General features: G+C 47.5%; 1 non-coding gene across 1 annotated transcript; it reads right to left on the bottom strand.

The window, feature by feature from the left end:
- Positions 1-15401: 15401 nt before the first annotated feature.
- On the bottom strand, positions 15402-15474 carry TRNAT-AGU (transfer RNA threonine (anticodon AGU)). Its single transcript has one exon. It is a non-coding gene; the product is annotated as a tRNA-Thr (tRNA).
- Between the last annotated feature and the right edge of the window lie 2391 nt (positions 15475-17865).

Genomic DNA, 17865 nt, shown 5'->3' with positions numbered 1-17865 from the left:
TACCTTTACCTTTGGATTTCATATGATGTTCACATATGTGCAAATATCGCACATGTGTCTCATTTATCATAGTGTCGGTTTTTTAAACCATTTGTCGGATTTTTAAACCATTTATCCACTTTTCCTCTGCTTCGAAGCACAAGTGCAAAGCTCTCAGCCTCGTCTCAGTGCCGGATTATAGCATAGGCTTTAAGGGCTGCAGCCCAAGGTCATCCGCCAGCTGGAGGGCCTCTGCTAGCTGGAGGGCCTCCGCCAGCTGGAGGGCCTCTGCTAGCTGGAGGGCCTCCGCCAGCTGGAGGGCCTCCGCCAGCTGGAGGGCCTCCGCCAGCTGGAGGGCCTCCGCCAGCTGGAGGGCCTCCGCCAGCTGGAGGGCCTCCGCCAGCTGGAGGGCCTCCGCCAGCTGGAGGGCCTCCGCCAGCTGGAGGGCCTCCGCCAGCTGGAGGGCCTCCGCCAGCTGGAGGGCCTCCAGACACGTTTCCAATTAATTAAACAAAGAAAATGATTGAATTTTGGTTGTGTTTTGTCTTCTAAAATATGTAATATTTCTTTAAATTTTTTCACTTTTGAAATATCACTGGGACCCCTCACAGTACCTGTGGCCCAGGGGCCCCCTCACAGTACCTGTGGCCCAGGGGCCCCCCTCACAGTACCTGTGGCCCAGGGGCCCCCTCAGTACCTGTGGCCCAGGGGCCCCCCTCACAGTACCTGTGGTCCAGGGACCCCCCTCACAGTACCTGTGGCCAAGGGGCCCCCTCACAGTACCTGTGGCCCAGGGGCCCCTCACAGTACCTGTGGCCCAGGGGCCCCCTCAGTACCTGTGGCCCAGGGGCCCCCCTCAAAGTACCTGTGGTCCAGGGGCCCCCCTCACAGTACCTGTGGCCCAGGGGCCCCCTCAGTACCTGTGGCCCAGGGGCCCCTCACAGTACCTGTAGCCCAGAGGCCCCTCACAGTACCTGTGGCCCAGGGGCCCCCTCACAGTACCTGTGGCCCAGGGGCCCCTCACAGTACCTGTGGCCCAGGGTCCCCCTCACAGTACCTGTGGCCCAGGGTCCCCCTCACAGTACCTGTGGCCCAGGGGCCCCCTCACAGTACCTGTAGCCCAGGGGCCCCCCTCACAGTACCTGTGGCCCAGGGGCCCCTCACAGTACCTGTAGCCCAGGGGCCTCACAGTAACTAGCCCAGGGGCCCCCTCACAATACCTGTAGCCCAGGGGTCTCAGTACCTGTAGCTCAGGGACCTCAGTACCTGTAGCCCAGGGGTCTCACAGTACCTGTAGCCCAGGGGTCTCACAGTACCTGTAGCCCAGGGGTCTCAGTACCTGTAACCCAGGGGCCTCACAGTACCTGTAACCCAAGGGCCTCACAGTACCTGTAACCCAGGGGCCTCACAGTACCTGTAGCCCAGGGGCCTCACAGTACCTGTAGCCCAGGGGTCTCACAGTACCTGTAACCCAGGGGCCTCACAGTACCTGTAACCCAGGGGCCTCACAGTACCTGTAGCCCAGGGGCCTCACAGTACCTGTAACCCAGGGGCCTCACAGTACTTGTAGCCCAGGTACCTCACAGTACCTGTTGCCCAGGGGCCTCACAGTACCTGTAGCCCAGGGGCCTCACAGTACCTGTAGCCCAGGGGCCTCACAGTACCTGTAGCCCAGGGGCCTCACAGTACCTGTAGCCCAGGGGCCTCACAGTACCTGTAGCCCAGGGGCCTGACAGTACCTGTAGCCCAGGGGCCTGACAGTACCTGTAGCCCAGGGGCCTCACAGTACCTGTAGCCCAGGGGCCTCACAGTACCTGTAGCCCAGGGGCCTCACAGTACCTGTAGCCCAGGAGCCTCACAGTACCTGTAGCCCAGGAACCTCACAGTACCTGTAGCCCAGGGGCCTCACAGTACCTGTAGCCCAGGGGCCTCACAGTACCTGTAGCCCAGGGGCCTCACAGTACCTGTAGCCCAGGGGCCTCACAGTACCTGTAGCCCAGGAGCCTCACAGTACCTGTAGCCCAGGGGCCTCACAGTACCTGTAGCCCAGGAGCCTCACAGTACCTGTAGCCCAGGAGCCTCACAGTACCTGTAGCCCAGGAGCCTCACAGTATCTGTAGCCCAGGGGCCTCACAGTACCTGTAGCCCAGGGGCCTCACAGTACCTGTAGCCCAGGGGCCTCACAGTACCTGTAGCCCAGGGGCCTCACAGTACCTGTAGCCCAGGGGCCTCACAGTACCTGTAGCCCAGGGGCCTCACAGTACCTGTAGCCCAGGGGCCTCACAGTACCTGTAGCCCAGGGGCCTCACAGTACCTGTAGCCCAGGGGCCTCACAGTACCTGTAGCCCAGGGGTCTCACAGTACCTGTAGCCCAGGAGCCTCACAATATCTGTAGCCCAGGGGCCTCACAGTACCTGTAGCCCAGGGGCCTCACAGTACCTGTAGCCCAGGGGCCTCACAGTACCTGTAGCCCAGGGGCCTCACAGTACCTGTAGCCCAGGGGCCTCACAGTACCTGTAGCCCAGGGGCCTCACAGTACCTGTAGCCCAGGGGCCTCACAGTACCTGTAGCCCAGGGGCCTCACAGTACCTGTAGCCCAGTGGTCTCACAGTACCTGTAGCCCAGGAGCCTCACAGTACCTGTAGCCCAGGGGTCTCACAGTACCTGTAGCCCAGGAGCCTCACAGTACCTGTAGCCCAGGGGCCTCACAGTACCTGTAGCCCAGGGGCCTCACAGTACCTGTAGCCCAGGGGCCTCACAGTACCTGTAGCCCAGGTGCCTCACAGTACCTGTAGCCCAGGAGCCTCACAGTACCTGTAGCCCAGGGGCATCACAGTACCTGTAGCCCAGGGGCCTCACAGTACCTGTAGCCCAGGGGCCTCACAGTACCTGTAGCCCAGGGGCCTCACAGTACCTGTAGCCCAGGTGCCTCACAGTACCTGTAGCCCAGGAGCCTCACAGTACCTGTAGCCCAGGGGCCTCACAGTACCTGTAGCCCAGGGGCCTCACAGTACCTGTAGCCCAGGGGCCTCACAGTACCTGTAGCCCAGGGGCCTCACAGTACCTGTAGCCCAGGGGCCTCACAGTACCTGTAGCCCAGGGGCCTCACAGTACCTGTAGCCCAGGGGCCTCACAGTATCTGTAGCCCAGGGGCCTCACAGTACCTGTAGCCCAGGAGCCTCACAGTACCTGTAGCCCAGGAGCCTCACAGTACCTGTAGCCCAGGGGCCTACAAACTCTTAATCCGGCTCTGCCTTATCTCCTAAATACAAAAATGCTCTGAAATACTCTACAGTTGCTTAAATACTGATGATTTGTTTTCTTAAATTATTTAAAAAATTATTTTTTTTGCGTACGGTAATGTGTATACTATGTACATGTAGTTTGTATTATGTACTAAATACTGTGTTTATATGTGTTAAATCTTGTCATTTCATTGTGTTTATATAGTGCATTTACGTCATTTTTCACACTGTTTTTATATAATTTCTTTACATTACATATTTATATTATTTGGTATATTTAATGTATTTACATCATGTATTAAAACGTGCTTTCAGATTTTCACATGCTGTTTATATAATGGATTTTCACGTGTTTGTATAATTTTAAACCATATAAACTATTTAAAAATGTATTATTCGATTGATGTGCCAGTAAACTGTGTCATATTACAGTGTGTATAGATATTTTTAAGATTAATTTACTGTAATAAGAAAAAAAAAAACAGCCCTGAATTCACTGTTGCCATATGTAGGACCCTGGCCACTGATGTTCTTTTCTAGTCGTCTTGTGTTCTAAAGGACATGGTAGGGTTCTATTATTATCTAGTTTAAGGATATGTATATGTATATGCGAGGAAACCGTGGTTGATACATTGTTTTTGTGTTTAAGTCGTGGCTACTCCCTTATATCAAATATGATTATCCCTCAGAAGTTATGTAATGTTTATTTCTTTAGGGTCTCCAAGGTATGTACACCGAGAAGTGTATGTCTTGGTATGAATATTTGCTAAGAGTGTAATTTCTGTACTATGTATTAAGGTATTCTTGACTGGTGGTGAACAGGTGACCTGCAGCCTTAATGACCCTCGTGTGGTCAGTAGGATTTATACCCCATTGAACAGCCATCCCCATGCTTATAGTAATAATAATTTTGTGTTCTACAGTGACAGGCACGAAGCTAGTGTAGATCTAACCTATCTTGGTTGTGGATTTTCAACCGTATCCCGTCCTGGCTGTGGATTTTTGGGTCTCCAACCCCTGTCTGTGCATTTTCAAGCCTATCCAGGGCGAATTGCCATGATAATTTTCTCATTTTCCTCGTCTATACGCGACAAAGAGAATGTACCAACCATCTAGTTAAGGGAATAAATATATATATATATATATATATATATATATATATATATATATATATATATATATATATATATATATATATATATATATATATATATATATATATATATATATATATACTATGTGTTTATAATGTCATGTGTGTAGGTAAAGACTCTTGGAGTGTCATACAAAGTGCAATAACTGTGTTCTGAATCCCAAAGTTTTTTACTGATGTAAGCCAAGCATTTCAACCCCATCCATCGTTCTAGTCGAAGTTGGTGCCAAGAAAGAACCCACCGGATGCGAACGAGCGAGAAACAATGTGTGTGTGTGTGTGTGTGTGTACTCACCTAATTGCGGTTGCAAAGGTCGATTCATAGCTCCTGGCCCTGCCTCTTTACTGGTCGTTACTGTAATCACCTAATTGTGCTTACAGAGGTCGTTTCATAGCTCCTGGCCCTGTGTGTTGTGTGTATGTACTTCCTTGTATGTGGTTGCAGGGATCGTGTGTGTGTGTGTGTAGTGTCCTAGTGTTTTTGATGGTGCTACGTGTTATTTGCAAGTTAATTTCTGTTAATATTTGTGTCTGTTTAATGTTTTTGCAACCTAGGCTGAATATTTAACGATAATTGCATTTTTTTTCTTTTATCTACGTTTTATCATCTGTAATTTTTTCTTCGTGTTTTTTTAAGTACAGTAGATTTGTTTTTGTATCTAATTTGACTGTGCAATTTAAATCAGTTTGTGCTCTAAGAGTGCTATAATTTATCGCTATGTTTAATGTTCGCTATATTTCTAGGTTCTGTATTTTCCTTATTTTTCCCATTAGCATTATCACAAAGAATTCTCTCTCTCTCTCTCTCTCTCTCTCTCTCTCTCTCTCTCTCTCTCTCTCTCTCTCTCTCTCTCTCTATCTCTCTCTCTCTCTCTCTCTCTCTCTCTCTCTCTCTCTCTCTCTCTCTCTCTCTATGTTGCATGTGCTCCTACAGCTAGTTAAGAGGAAATTAGACTGTGGTTTGGTACTGAATGTCATTGGTGATTGTGGTAGGAATTGTAGTTGTTTTAGACCAGTGCATGACAGGGGTGGTGATAGTTGAGGTAGTGCTTGTAGTAGTAGTAGTAGTAGTGGTGGTGGTAGTGGTACTTGCTACGGTGGTGGTGATGGTGGTGGTTCCTAACACAGGTATTGTTTCGAGTATATATCCCTGGCAGTTACCAGTTATGCGTCTCTTAATTTCCTTAGCCTCACCACTCAGAGTGATCACACCCCTCAAGGGAGGTTCCTTGACGTTGGTGAGGGGCTCTTGATCTAGGGAATTGGATCTGTGCTCCAGTTCCCTGAATTGAGCCTGAATACCTTCCATCCCTCCCCCCCCCCCACATGCGTCGTATAATCCTAAGGGTTTAGCGCTCCCACATGATTATGATAAGAGTGATCACAAATTGCCCAACCTTTCCCTATCCCATCCCCTCTGTAAACGTTTCTCGCCCATAAACGTCTACTTACAAACGTATCCACAGTCTTATTTCTAGTAAAAACAAGTAATATTACATCACATCTTCGTAATTTGGGTAGACTAATATAAATTCTCTTGTGTACTGATTTACTTATAGCTAATATAAACTAATTCGTGAGTCTATGGATAGTGAATATTTCTGATTTATATAGCAAATGTCATTGGATTACAAAAGCTAATCAGAATTTTAGGTAATTTGCTTCGAGAGAAACTCATTTGTGGAGGGGGACCTTTCCTTATCTCGAATTAAAACCAATTCCCATGTTCCCCGGCGCTGTATGCCTTTCCTTGCGGGTTTAGCACCTCCCCATGAATAAGGTTGTTTGCCCGAAATGCTCAACATACAAAGGGGCTTTTGGCATGTACAACCAACTATTATATTCCACTGTACAACCATGTACAACGTCAAAATAAACATCTTAATTATGGTAACCGCCATGGGTATATAGGCTTCTAAATCAATTTTGTCTTGTTCTCTGAAGAGTAATATTTCTGTACGAAAGTTTACACCATTTACATTTTCATTATTATTTTTTTTTTTTTTTGAGATGGGAGCTTTCCTGTCATATTTATTTTCTGTTGTGTAAAGACAAGTTGGAATGTACTCATTTAAATCTACTTAATTTGTAACGACATTAATGTAATTTTGTTGTTAATAAAAATTGAAAAGTGTTTGCATTATTATTATTATTATTATAAATTATTATTATTAGTATTATTATTATTATGAGAAACTGTTATAAATTTCTGATACAGGAGACATACTCGAGACGCGTGAAATTGCTTACTGTTTCGTTGTCTCATTATAATCTTTAAAGGGGTGAAGGGGTAAGCCAGATGAAGGCCTCGATCAGATGACCAAAAGCTCCAGCTGTTGGTCATCATATGACTAAGACCAGCGTCAGGAAACACTTGTCCTGTTTCCTGACAAACCTTACCTAACCTAACCTGAAGACCAGCGTCAGGAAACACTTGTCCTGTTTCCTGACAAACCTTACCTAACCTAACCTGAAGACCAGCGTCAGGAAACACTTGTCCTGTTTCCTGACAAACCTTACCTAACCTAACCTGAAGACCAGCGTCAGGAAACACTTGTCCTGTTTCCTGACAAACCTTACCTAACCTAACCTGAAGACCAGCGTCAGGAAACACTTGTCCTGTTTCCTGACAAACCTTACCTAACCTAACCTGACCAGCGTCAGGAAATACCGGGCCTGTTTCCTGACAAACCTTACCTAACCTCACCTGAAGACCAGCGTCAGGAAACACTTGTCCTGTTTCCTGACAAACCTTACCTAACCTAACCTGAAGACCAGCGTCAGGAAACACTTGTCCTGTTTCCTGACAAACCTTACCTAACCTAACCTAAAGACCAGCGTCAGGAAACACTTGACCTGTTTCCTGACAAACCTTACCTAACCTAACCTGAAGACCAGCGTCAGGAAACACTTGACCTGTTTCCTGACAAACCTTACCTAACCTAACCTGAAGACCAGCGTCAGGAAACACTTGACCTGTTTCCTGACAAACCTTACCTAATCTAACCTGAAGACCAGCGTCAGGAAACACTTGACCTGTTTCCTGACAAACCTTACCTAACCTAACCTGAAGACCGGCGTCAGGAAACACTTGTCCTGTTTCCTGACAAACATTACATAACCTAACCTGAAGACCAGCGTCAGGAAACACATGTCCTGTTTACTGACAAACCGTACTTAACCTAACCTGAAGACCAGCGTCAGGAAACACTTGTCCTGTTTCCTGACAAACCTTACCTAACCTAACCTGAAGACCAGCGTCAGGAAACACTTGTCCTGTTTCCTGACAAACCTTACCTAACCTAACCTGAAGACCAGCGTCAGGAAACACTTGTCCTGTTTCCTGACAAACCTTACCTAACCTAACCTGAAGACCAGCGACAGGAAACACTTGTCCTGTTTCCTGACAAACATTACCTAACCTAACCTGAAGACCAGCGTTAGAAAACACTTGTCCTGTTTCCTGACAAACCTTACCTAACCTAACCTGAAGACCAGCGTCAGGAAACACTTGTCCTGTTTCCTGACAAACATTACCAAACCTAACCTGTTTGTCCTGACAAAACATTACATAACCTAACCTGAAGACCCGCGTCAGGAAACACTTGTCCTGTTTCCTGACAAACCTTACTTAACCTAACCTGAAGACCAGCGTCAGGAAACACTTGTCCTGTTTCCTGACAAACCTTACCTAACCTAACCTGAAGACCAGCGTCAGGAAACATTTGACCTGTTTCCTGACAAACCTTACCTAACCTAACCTGAAGACCGGCGTCAGGAAACACTTGTCCTGTCCCCTGACAAACCTTAACCAACCTAACCTGAAGACCAGCGTCAGGAAACACTTGTCCTGTTTCCTGACAAACATTACCTAACCTAACCTGAAGACAAACCTTACCTAACCTAACCTGAAGACCAGCGTCAGGAAACACTTGTCCTGTTTCCTGACAAACCTCACCTAACCTAACCTGAAGACCAGCGTCAGGAAACACTTGTCCTGTTTCCTGACAAAGGAAACATTACCTAACCTAACCTGAAGACCAGCGTCAGGAAACACTTGTCCTGTTTCCTGACAAACATTACCTAGCCTAACCTGAAGACCAGCGTCAGGAAACACTTGTCCTGTTTCCTGACAAACCTGACCTAACCTAACCTGAAGACCAGCGTCAGGAAACACTTGTCCTGTTTCCTGACAAACCTTACCTAACCTAACATGAAGACCAGCGTCAGGAAACACTTGTCCTGTTTCCTGACAAACCTTACCTAACCTAACCTGAAGACCAGCGTCAGGAAACACCTGTCCTGTTTCCTGACAAACCTTACCTAACCTAACCTGAAGACCAGCGTCAGGAAACACTTGTCCTGTTTCCTGACAAACCTTACCTAACCTAACCTAAAGATCAGCGTCAGGAAACACCTGTCCTGTTTCCTGACAAACCTTACCTAACCTAACCTGAAGACCAGCGTCAGGAAACACTTGTCCTGTTTCCTGACAAACATTACCTAACCTAACCTGAAGACCAGCGTCAGGAAACACTTGTCTTGTTTCCTGACAAACCTTACCTAACCTAACCTGAAGACCAGCGTCAGGAAACACTTGTCCTGTTTCCTGACAAACCTTACCTAACCTAACCTGAAGACCAGCGTCAGGAAACACTTGTCCTGTTTCCTGACAAACCTTACCTAACCTAACCTGAAGACCAGCGTCAGGAAACACTTGTCCTGTTTCCTGACAAACCTTACCTAACCTAACCTGAAGACCAGCGTCAGGAAACACTTGTCCTGTTTCCTGACAAACCTTACCTAACCTAACCTGAAGACCAGCGTCAGGAAACACTTGTCCTGTTTCCTGACAAACCTTACCTAACCTAACCTGAAGACCAGCGTCAGGAAACACTTGTCCTGTTTCCTGACAAACCTTACCTAACCTAACCTGAAGACCAGCGTCAGGAAACACTTGTCCTGTTTCCTGACAAACATTACCTAACCTAACCTGAAGACCAGCGTCAGGAAACACTTGTCCTGTTTCCTGACAAACCTTACCTAACCTAACCTGAAGACCAGCGTCAGGAAACACTTGTCCTGTTTCCTGACAAACCTTACCTAACCTAACCTGAAGACCAGCGTCAGGAAACACTTGTCCTGTTTCCTGACAAACCTTACCTAACCTAACCTGAAGACCAGCGTCAGGAAACACTTGTCCTGTTTCCTGACAAACCTTACCTAACCTAACCTGAAGACCAGCGTCAGGAAACACTTGTCCTGTTTCCTGACAAACCTTACCTAACCTAACCTGAAGACCAGCGTCAGGAAACACTTGTCCTGTTTCCTGACAAACCTTACCTAACCTAACCTGAAGACCAGCGTCAGGAAACACTTGTCCTGTTTCCTGACAAACCTTACCTAACCTAACCTGAAGACCAGCGTCAGGAAACACTTGTCCTGTTTCCTGACAAACCTTACCTAACCTAACCTGAAGACCAGCGTCAGGAAACACTTGTCCTGTTTCCTGACAAACCTTACCTAACCTAACCTGAAGACCAGCGTCAGGAAACACTTGTCCTGTTTCCTGACAAACCTTACCTAACCTAACCTGAAGACCAGCGTCAGGAAACACTTGTCCTGTTTCCTGACAAACCTTACCTAACCTAACCTGAAGACCAGCGTCAGGAAACACTTGTCCTGTTTCCTGACAAACCTTACCTAACCTAACCTGAAGACCAGCGTCAGGAAACACTTGTCCTGTTTCCTGACAAACCTTACCTAACCTAACCTGAAGACCAGCGTCAGGAAACACTTGTCCTGTTTCCTGACAAACCTTACCTAACCTAACCTGAAGACCAGCGTCAGGAAACACTTGTCCTGTTTCCTGACAAACCTTACCTAACCTAACCTGAAGACCAGCGTCAGGAAACACTTGTCCTGTTTCCTGACAAACCTTACCTAACCTAACCTGAAGACCAGCGTCAGGAAACACTTGTCCTGTTTCCTGACAAACCTTACCTAACCTAACCTGAAGACCAGCGTCAGGAAACACTTGTCCTGTTTCCTGACAAACCTTACCTAACCTAACCTGAAGACCAGCGTCAGGAAACACTTGTCCTGTTTCCTGACAAACCTTACCTAACCTAACCTGAAGACCAGCGTCAGGAAACACTTGTCTTGTTTCCTGACAAACCTTACATAACCTAACCTGAAGACCAGCGTCAGGAAACACTTGTCATGTTTCCTGACAAACCTGACCTAACCTAACCTGAAGACCAGCGTCAGGAAACACTTGTCATGTTTCCTGACAAACCTTACCTAACCTAACCTGAAGACCAGCGTCAGGAAACACTTGTCATGTTTCCTGACAAACCTTACCTAACCTAACCTGAAGACCAGCGTCAGGAAACACTTGTCCTGTTTCCTGACAAACCTTACCTAACCTAACCTGAAGACCTGCGTCAGGAAACACTTGTCCTGTTTCCTGACAAACCTTACCTAACCTAACCTGAAGACCAGCGTCAGGAAACACTTGTCCTGTTTCCTGACAAACCTTACCTAACCTAACCTGAAGACCAGCGTCAGGAAACACTTGTCCTGTTTCCTGACAAACCTTACCTAACCTAACCTGAAGACCAGCGTCAGGAAACACTTGTCCTGTTTCCTGACAAACCTTACCTAACCTAACCTGAAGACCAGCGTCAGGAAACACTTGTCCTGTTTCCTGACAAACCTTACCTAACCTAACCTGACCTGCGTCAGAAAACACTTGTCCTGTTTCCTGACAAACCTACCTAACCTAACCTGAAGACCAGCGTCAGGAAACACTTGTCCTGTTTCCTGACAAACCTTACCTAACCTAACCTGAAGACCTGCGTCAGGAAACACTTGTCCTGTTTCCTGACAAACCTTACCTAACCTAACCTGAAGACCAGCGTCAGGAAACACTTGTCCTGTTTCCTGACAAACCTTACCTAACCTAACCTGAAGACCAGCGTCAGGAAACACTTGTCCTGTTTCCTGACAAACCTTACCTAACCTAACCTGAAGACCAGCGTCAGGAAACACTTGTCCTGTTTCCTGACAAACCTTACCTAACCTAACCTGAAGACCAGCGTCAGGAAACACTTGTCTTGTTTCCTGACAAACCTTACCTAACCTAACCTGAAGACCAGCGTCAGGAAACACTTGTCCTGTTTCCTGACAAACCTTACCTAACCTAACCTGAAGACCAGCGTCAGGAAACACTTGTCCTGTTTCCTGACAAACCTTACCTAACCTAACCTGAAGACCTGCGTCAGGAAACACTTGTCCTGTTTCCTGACAAACCTTACCTAACCTAACCTGAAGACCAGCGTCAGGAAACACTTGTCCTGTTTCCTGACAAACCTTACCTAACCTAACCTGAAGACCAGCGTCAGGAAACACTTGTCCTGTTTCCTGACAAACCTTACCTAACCTAACCTGAAGACCAGCGTCAGGAAACACTTGTCCTGTTTCCTGACAAACCTTACCTAACCTAACCTGAAGACCAGCGTCAGGAAACACTTGTCCTGTTTCCTGACAAACCTTACCTAACCTAACCTGAAGACCAGCGTCAGGAAACACTTGTCCTGTTTCCTGACAAACCTTACCTAACCTAACCTGAAGACCAGCGTCAGGAAACACTTGTCCTGTTTCCTGACAAACCTTACCTAACCTAACCTGAAGACCAGCGTCAGGAAACACTTGTCCTGTTTCCTGACAAACCTTACCTAACCTAACCTGAAGACCTGCGTCAGGAAACACTTGTCCTGTTTCCTGACAAACCTTACCTAACCTAACCTGAAGACCAGCGTCAGGAAACACTTGTCCTGTTTCCTGACAAACCTTACCTAACCTAACCTGAAGACCAGCGTCAGGAAACACTTGTCCTGTTTCCTGACAAACCTTACCTAACCTAACCTGAAGACCAGCGTCAGGAAACACTTGTCCTGTTTCCTGACAAACCTTACCTAACCTAACCTGAAGACCAGCGTCAGGAAACACTTGTCTTGTTTCCTGACAAACCTTACCTAACCTAACCTGAAGACCAGCGTCAGGAAACACTTGTCCTGTTTCCTGACAAACATTACCTAACCTAACCTGAAGACCAGCGTCAGGAAACACTTGTCCTGTTTCCTGACAAACCTTACCTAACCTAACCTGAAGACCTGCGTCAGGAAACACTTGTCCTGTTTCCTGACAAACCTTACCTAACCTAACCTGAAGACCAGCGTCAGGAAACACTTGTCCTGTTTCCTGACAAACCTTACCTAACCTAACCTGAAGACCAGCGTCAGGAAACACTTGTCTGTTTCTGACAAACCTTTAACCTAACCTGACCAAAGGAAACCTTACAAACCTTACCTAACCTAACCTAAAACCTCAGGAAGACCAGCGTCAGGAAACACTTGTCCTGTTTCCTGACAAACATTACCTAACCTAACCTGAACCTCAGGAAACCTTGACAAACCTTACCTAACCTAACCTGAAGACCAGCGTCAGGAAACACTTGTCTTGTTTCCTGACAAACCTTACCTAACCTAACCTGAAGACCAGCGTCAGGAAACACTTGTCCTGTTTCCTGACAAACCTTACCTAACCTAACCTGAAGACCAGCGTCAGGAAACACTTGTCCTGTTTCCTGACAAACCTTACTTAACCTAACCTGAAGACCAGCGTCAGGAAACACTTGTCTTGTTTCCTGACAAACCTTACCTAACCTAACCTGAAGACCAGTGTCCTAACCTTATCTTTCATTTATTTTTTATTTTCGACTTGAGGCCGGGATTCAAACCCGCTTCATAACCCACCTAATCTTAAGCCCCAGTTGATATACGAGTTCCATGTTGCGTTGGTCTTGCTGGACCTGTAAAAGGGTTTCTGATCCAAGGAATTGGTGCTGAACCTAATTACCTCCCATTACAGGCAGGTGCTGTTTGACCCTTTCGAATTTAACGCTTTCCCTCAATAATTTTCTCCGGATTGTCATGAAACACCTAAATTAATAGTATGTATATTGTATATTCTGAGGGAGGTATATATCCCTCAGTGTATATGCACAACTGTAGAGTATGTACACCCGAAGGTATATATATATGTATATATATATGTATATATATATATATATATATATATATATATATATATATATATATATATATATATGTATATATACATACATTATATATATATATATATATATATATATATATATATATATATATATATATATATATATATATACACACATGCATACATACATACATACTTACTTTAATCCTTATATTAGGTATTAAGGTGTTCTAGACTGGTGGTATACAGGTGACATGCAGTCTTAATGACCCTCGCGTAGTCGATAGTCTTGAAACCCCATTAACCAACCAGCTGACAGTCACACCACGACAGTCCCTAGCATTTAGCTAGGGATCGTGCTAGCCTGTTCGCTGGACTCGCCCGGGTACCACGAGTATTATCCAATGAAAAGTGGATTTTTATTACCCATAGACTGATAGTCAACACACAGGAGTTTGGATTAAGTACATCCTCAGGGAGGGGGTTGTATTGTTGTGTGTATACACCCAGAGTTGTGTATATCTTAGTGTGTGTACACGGGGCTGTTGATTACAATCATTGATGTTAGTGTGCAGGTCAATTAGAGCCTTATTGACCCTGTTGCAGTCATCTGGAGGACGAAAGTAAATGTACCACTATGAAGATAATCTAGGTAACTGAATATACTTACTTACTTAGGTAAGTGTTATTACTTAGGTAAGTGTTATTATGTGTTCTAGATTTATGAAGGGTTCTTGATTTCAAGAACTTATCCTCCCCGTATTTGGTGTTTGATTACCTTCCATTTTGGTTACTCAACTATTAAGTTACTGTAGTAATGTCTTGGGTACATAATCAGTGGTCGAGCGATGCGGCTCACAACTGATAGGACCCGGGTTCGATCCCCGGGTGAGGCAAGACGTATAGTCAAGTCTCCCTACACCTGTTGCCCCCGTTCACCTAGCAGTATGTCGGTGCCTAGGTGTTTAACCACCTGTTGTGGGTGACATTGTACAGTGGTAGACCAGAGGATAACAAAATTGAGCCACGTTGGTTGGCTTTCACGATAAGTAATTTTATTTAGGCACATATAAGTACAGTTATATTACGTAGTTTAAATTACCTAAAATAACCCAAAAAGGCCAAAGTGACTTATTTCCACAGGGTCTTTCCCGAGTTGTCCTCCCGGACCTTGTATGGAAGGCCTCGATGCCGGTAAAGGGGATTTTGATCCAAGAAACTGCAGCTATTTTAATCACTCTAGGATCAAACCTGATTTCCTCCTATTCCCCATGATTTTCCCCCTAAAGAACATTCCTTGATGCTGGTGAGGGGCCCTTGATCTAGGGAAGTGCTTCAGTTATCTGAATTGTCTGACGACCTTTCATATTCCCCCTCGACACAGGCGCTGCATAATCCCTACAGGTTTAGCTCTCCCTATTATGTTAATGATAATCCCCAAGATTTCACAAATGTCCTCCTGTGTCCTGTAGCTCGATCGTTAGCGCACTCGACTCGTATACTGAGGTCCGGAGTTCGAATCTCCGGTACGGCTGCATAACAGTAGAACGTGTTTCCATAAGACACCTGCTGTCCATGTTCACCCATCAGTAAAATGGTTACCTGAGTGCTAGTGGACTGGTGTGGGTTGCATCCTGGGACAAAACTGACCTAACTTGCGGGAAATGCTCTGCATAACAAGCGGCTTTCTACATACAGTATATCACTGATGTTAGCTATGGTCTGTATATGATGTTGGTGAGGGGCTCTTGATTTAGGGAATTAGATCTGTGCTCCAGTTCCCCGAATTAAGCTTGAATGCCTTCCACATCCCCCCCCCCAGGCGCTGTATAATCCTCCGGGTTTAGCGCTTCCCCCTTGATTATAATAATAATAATAATATGGTCTGTATACCTCGTAGAAATAAAGATTATTACATTGTCAATGGAAAACTATAGCCACGTTGCCTTCAGGGAGGATCGAACTCCCGGCCTCTGGTTTACTAGACCAGCGCTCTAGCCACTGAGCTATGAAGGCTCGTGCCAGTCCACTCGCAACTCCTCTTGTTCTTCCTTCAAGGAGAATAAGTAAGTAAGTTTATTCAGGTATACACAAATACAGTTACATAGAATTATCATACATAGCAGCATATGTGTAGAGAACCTGGGATAACCCAAAAAAGTCAGACAGAGTGACTTATTTCCATTGGGGTCCTTACTTATTTAAATTGGGGTCCTTACTTATTTCCATTAGATGATGTTTCAGTAAGTTGATTGAGGTACAGATACACATAAGTATAATTGTTACTTCTAGTATCGTGTGTAAATTACCTAGGATAACCCAAAGAAAATTAGTGACTTATTTCCGTTTTGGGTCCTTGTTCACTTAGCAGTGAATAGGTACCTGGGTGTTGGTCGCTTTACACTTGCTGTCCCTGTTTACCTTGCAGTAAGTAGGTACCTGGTGTTAGTGGACTGGTGTGGATGGCATCCTGGAGGACAAGCTTGAAGGACTATAATGGAAATAGTCCTATGTGACGCACTAACATTATTTGTTTATCCTGGGTGGCTAACCCTCCCTACCCTGGGTTATCCTGGGTGGCTAACCCTCCCTACCCTGGGTTATCCTGGGTGGCTAACCCTCCCTACCCTGGGTTATCCTGGGTGGCTAACCCTCCCTACCCTGGGTTATCCTGGGTGGCTAACCCTCCCTACCCTGGGTTATCCTGGGTGGCTAACCCTCCCTACCCTGGGTTATCCTGGGTGGCTAACCCTCCCTACCCTGGGTTATCCTGGGTGGCTAACCCTCCCTACCCTGGGTTATCCTGGGTGGCTAACCCTCCCTACCCTGGGTTATCCTGGGTGGCTAACCCTCCCTACCCTGGGTTATACTGGGTGGCTAACCCTCCCTACCCTGGGTTATCCTGGGTGGCTAACCCTACCTACCCTGGGTTATCCTGGGTGGCTAACCCTCCCTACCCTGGGTTATCCTGGGTGGCTAACCCTCCCTACCCTGGGTTATCCTGGGTGGCTAACCCTCCCTACCCTGGGTTATCCTGGATGGCTAACCCTCCCTACCCTGGGCTATCCTGGGTGGCTAACCCTCCCTACCCTGGGTTATCCTGGGTGGCTAACCCTCCCTACCATGGGTTATCCTGGGTGGCTAACCCTCCCTACCCTGGGTTATCCTGGGTGGCTAACCCTCTCTACCCTGGGTTATCCTGGGTGGCTAACCCTCCCTACCCCGGGTTATCCTGGGTGGCTAACCCTCCCTACCCCGGGTTATCCTGGATGGCTAACCCTCCCTACCCCGGGTTATCCTGGGTGGCTAACCCTCCCTACCCCAGGTTATCCTGGGTGGCTAACCCACCCTACCCTGGGTTATCCTGGGTGGCTAACTCTCCCTACCCCGGGTTATCCTGGGTGGCTAACCCTCCCTACCCTGGGTTATCCTGGGTGGCTAACCCTCCCTGCCCTGGGTTATCCTGGGTGGCTAACCCTCCCTGCCCTGGGTTATCCTGGGTGGCTAACCCTCCCTGCCCTGGGTTATCCTGGGTGGCTAACCCTCCCTACCCTGGGTTATCCTGGGTGGCTAACCCTCCCTACCCTGGGTTATCCTGGATGGCTAACCCTCCCTACCCTGGGCTATCCTGGGTGGCTAACCCTCCCTACCCTGGGTTATCCTGGGTGGCTAACCCTCCCTACCATGGGTTATCCTGGGTGGCTAACCCTCCCTACCCTGGGTTATCCTGGGTGGCTAACCCTCTCTACCCTGGGTTATCCTGGGTGGCTAACCCTCCCTACCCTGGGTTATCCTGGGTGGCTAACCCTCCCTGCCCTGGGTTATCCTGGGTGGCTAACCCTCCCTACCCTGGGTTATCCTGGGTGGCTAACCCTCCCTACCCTGGGTTATCCTGGGTGGCTGACCCTCCCTACCCTGGGTTATCCTGGGTGGCTAACCCTCCCTGCCCTGGGTTATCCTGGGTGGCTAACCCTCCCTGCCCTGGGTTATCCTGGGTGGCTAACCCTCCCTACCCTGGGTTATCCTGGGTGGCTAACCCTCCCTACCCTGGGTTATCCTGGGTGGCTAACCCTCCCTACCCTGGGTTATCCTGGGTGGCTAACCCTCCCTGCCCTGGGTTATCCTGGGTGGCTAACCCTCCCTACCCTGGCTTATCCTGGGTGGCTAACCCTCCCTACCCTGGGTTATCCTGGGTGGCTGACCCTCCCTACCCTGGGTTATCCTGGGTGGCTAACCCTCCCTACCCTGGGTTATCCTGGGTGGCTAACCCTCCCTACCCTGGGTTATCCTGGGTGGCTGACCCTCCCCACATTGGGTTATCCTGTGTTGCTGACTCTCCCTACCCTGGGTTATCCTGGGTGGCTGACCCTCCCTACCCTGGGTTATCTTGGGTAGCTAACCCTCCCT

The sequence above is a fragment of the Cherax quadricarinatus genome, chromosome 62, assembly GCF_038502225.1.
Source record: "Cherax quadricarinatus isolate ZL_2023a chromosome 62, ASM3850222v1, whole genome shotgun sequence".
NCBI lineage: Eukaryota > Metazoa > Arthropoda > Malacostraca > Decapoda > Parastacidae > Cherax > Cherax quadricarinatus.
This window is presented reverse-complemented; position numbering and strand designations above follow the sequence as displayed.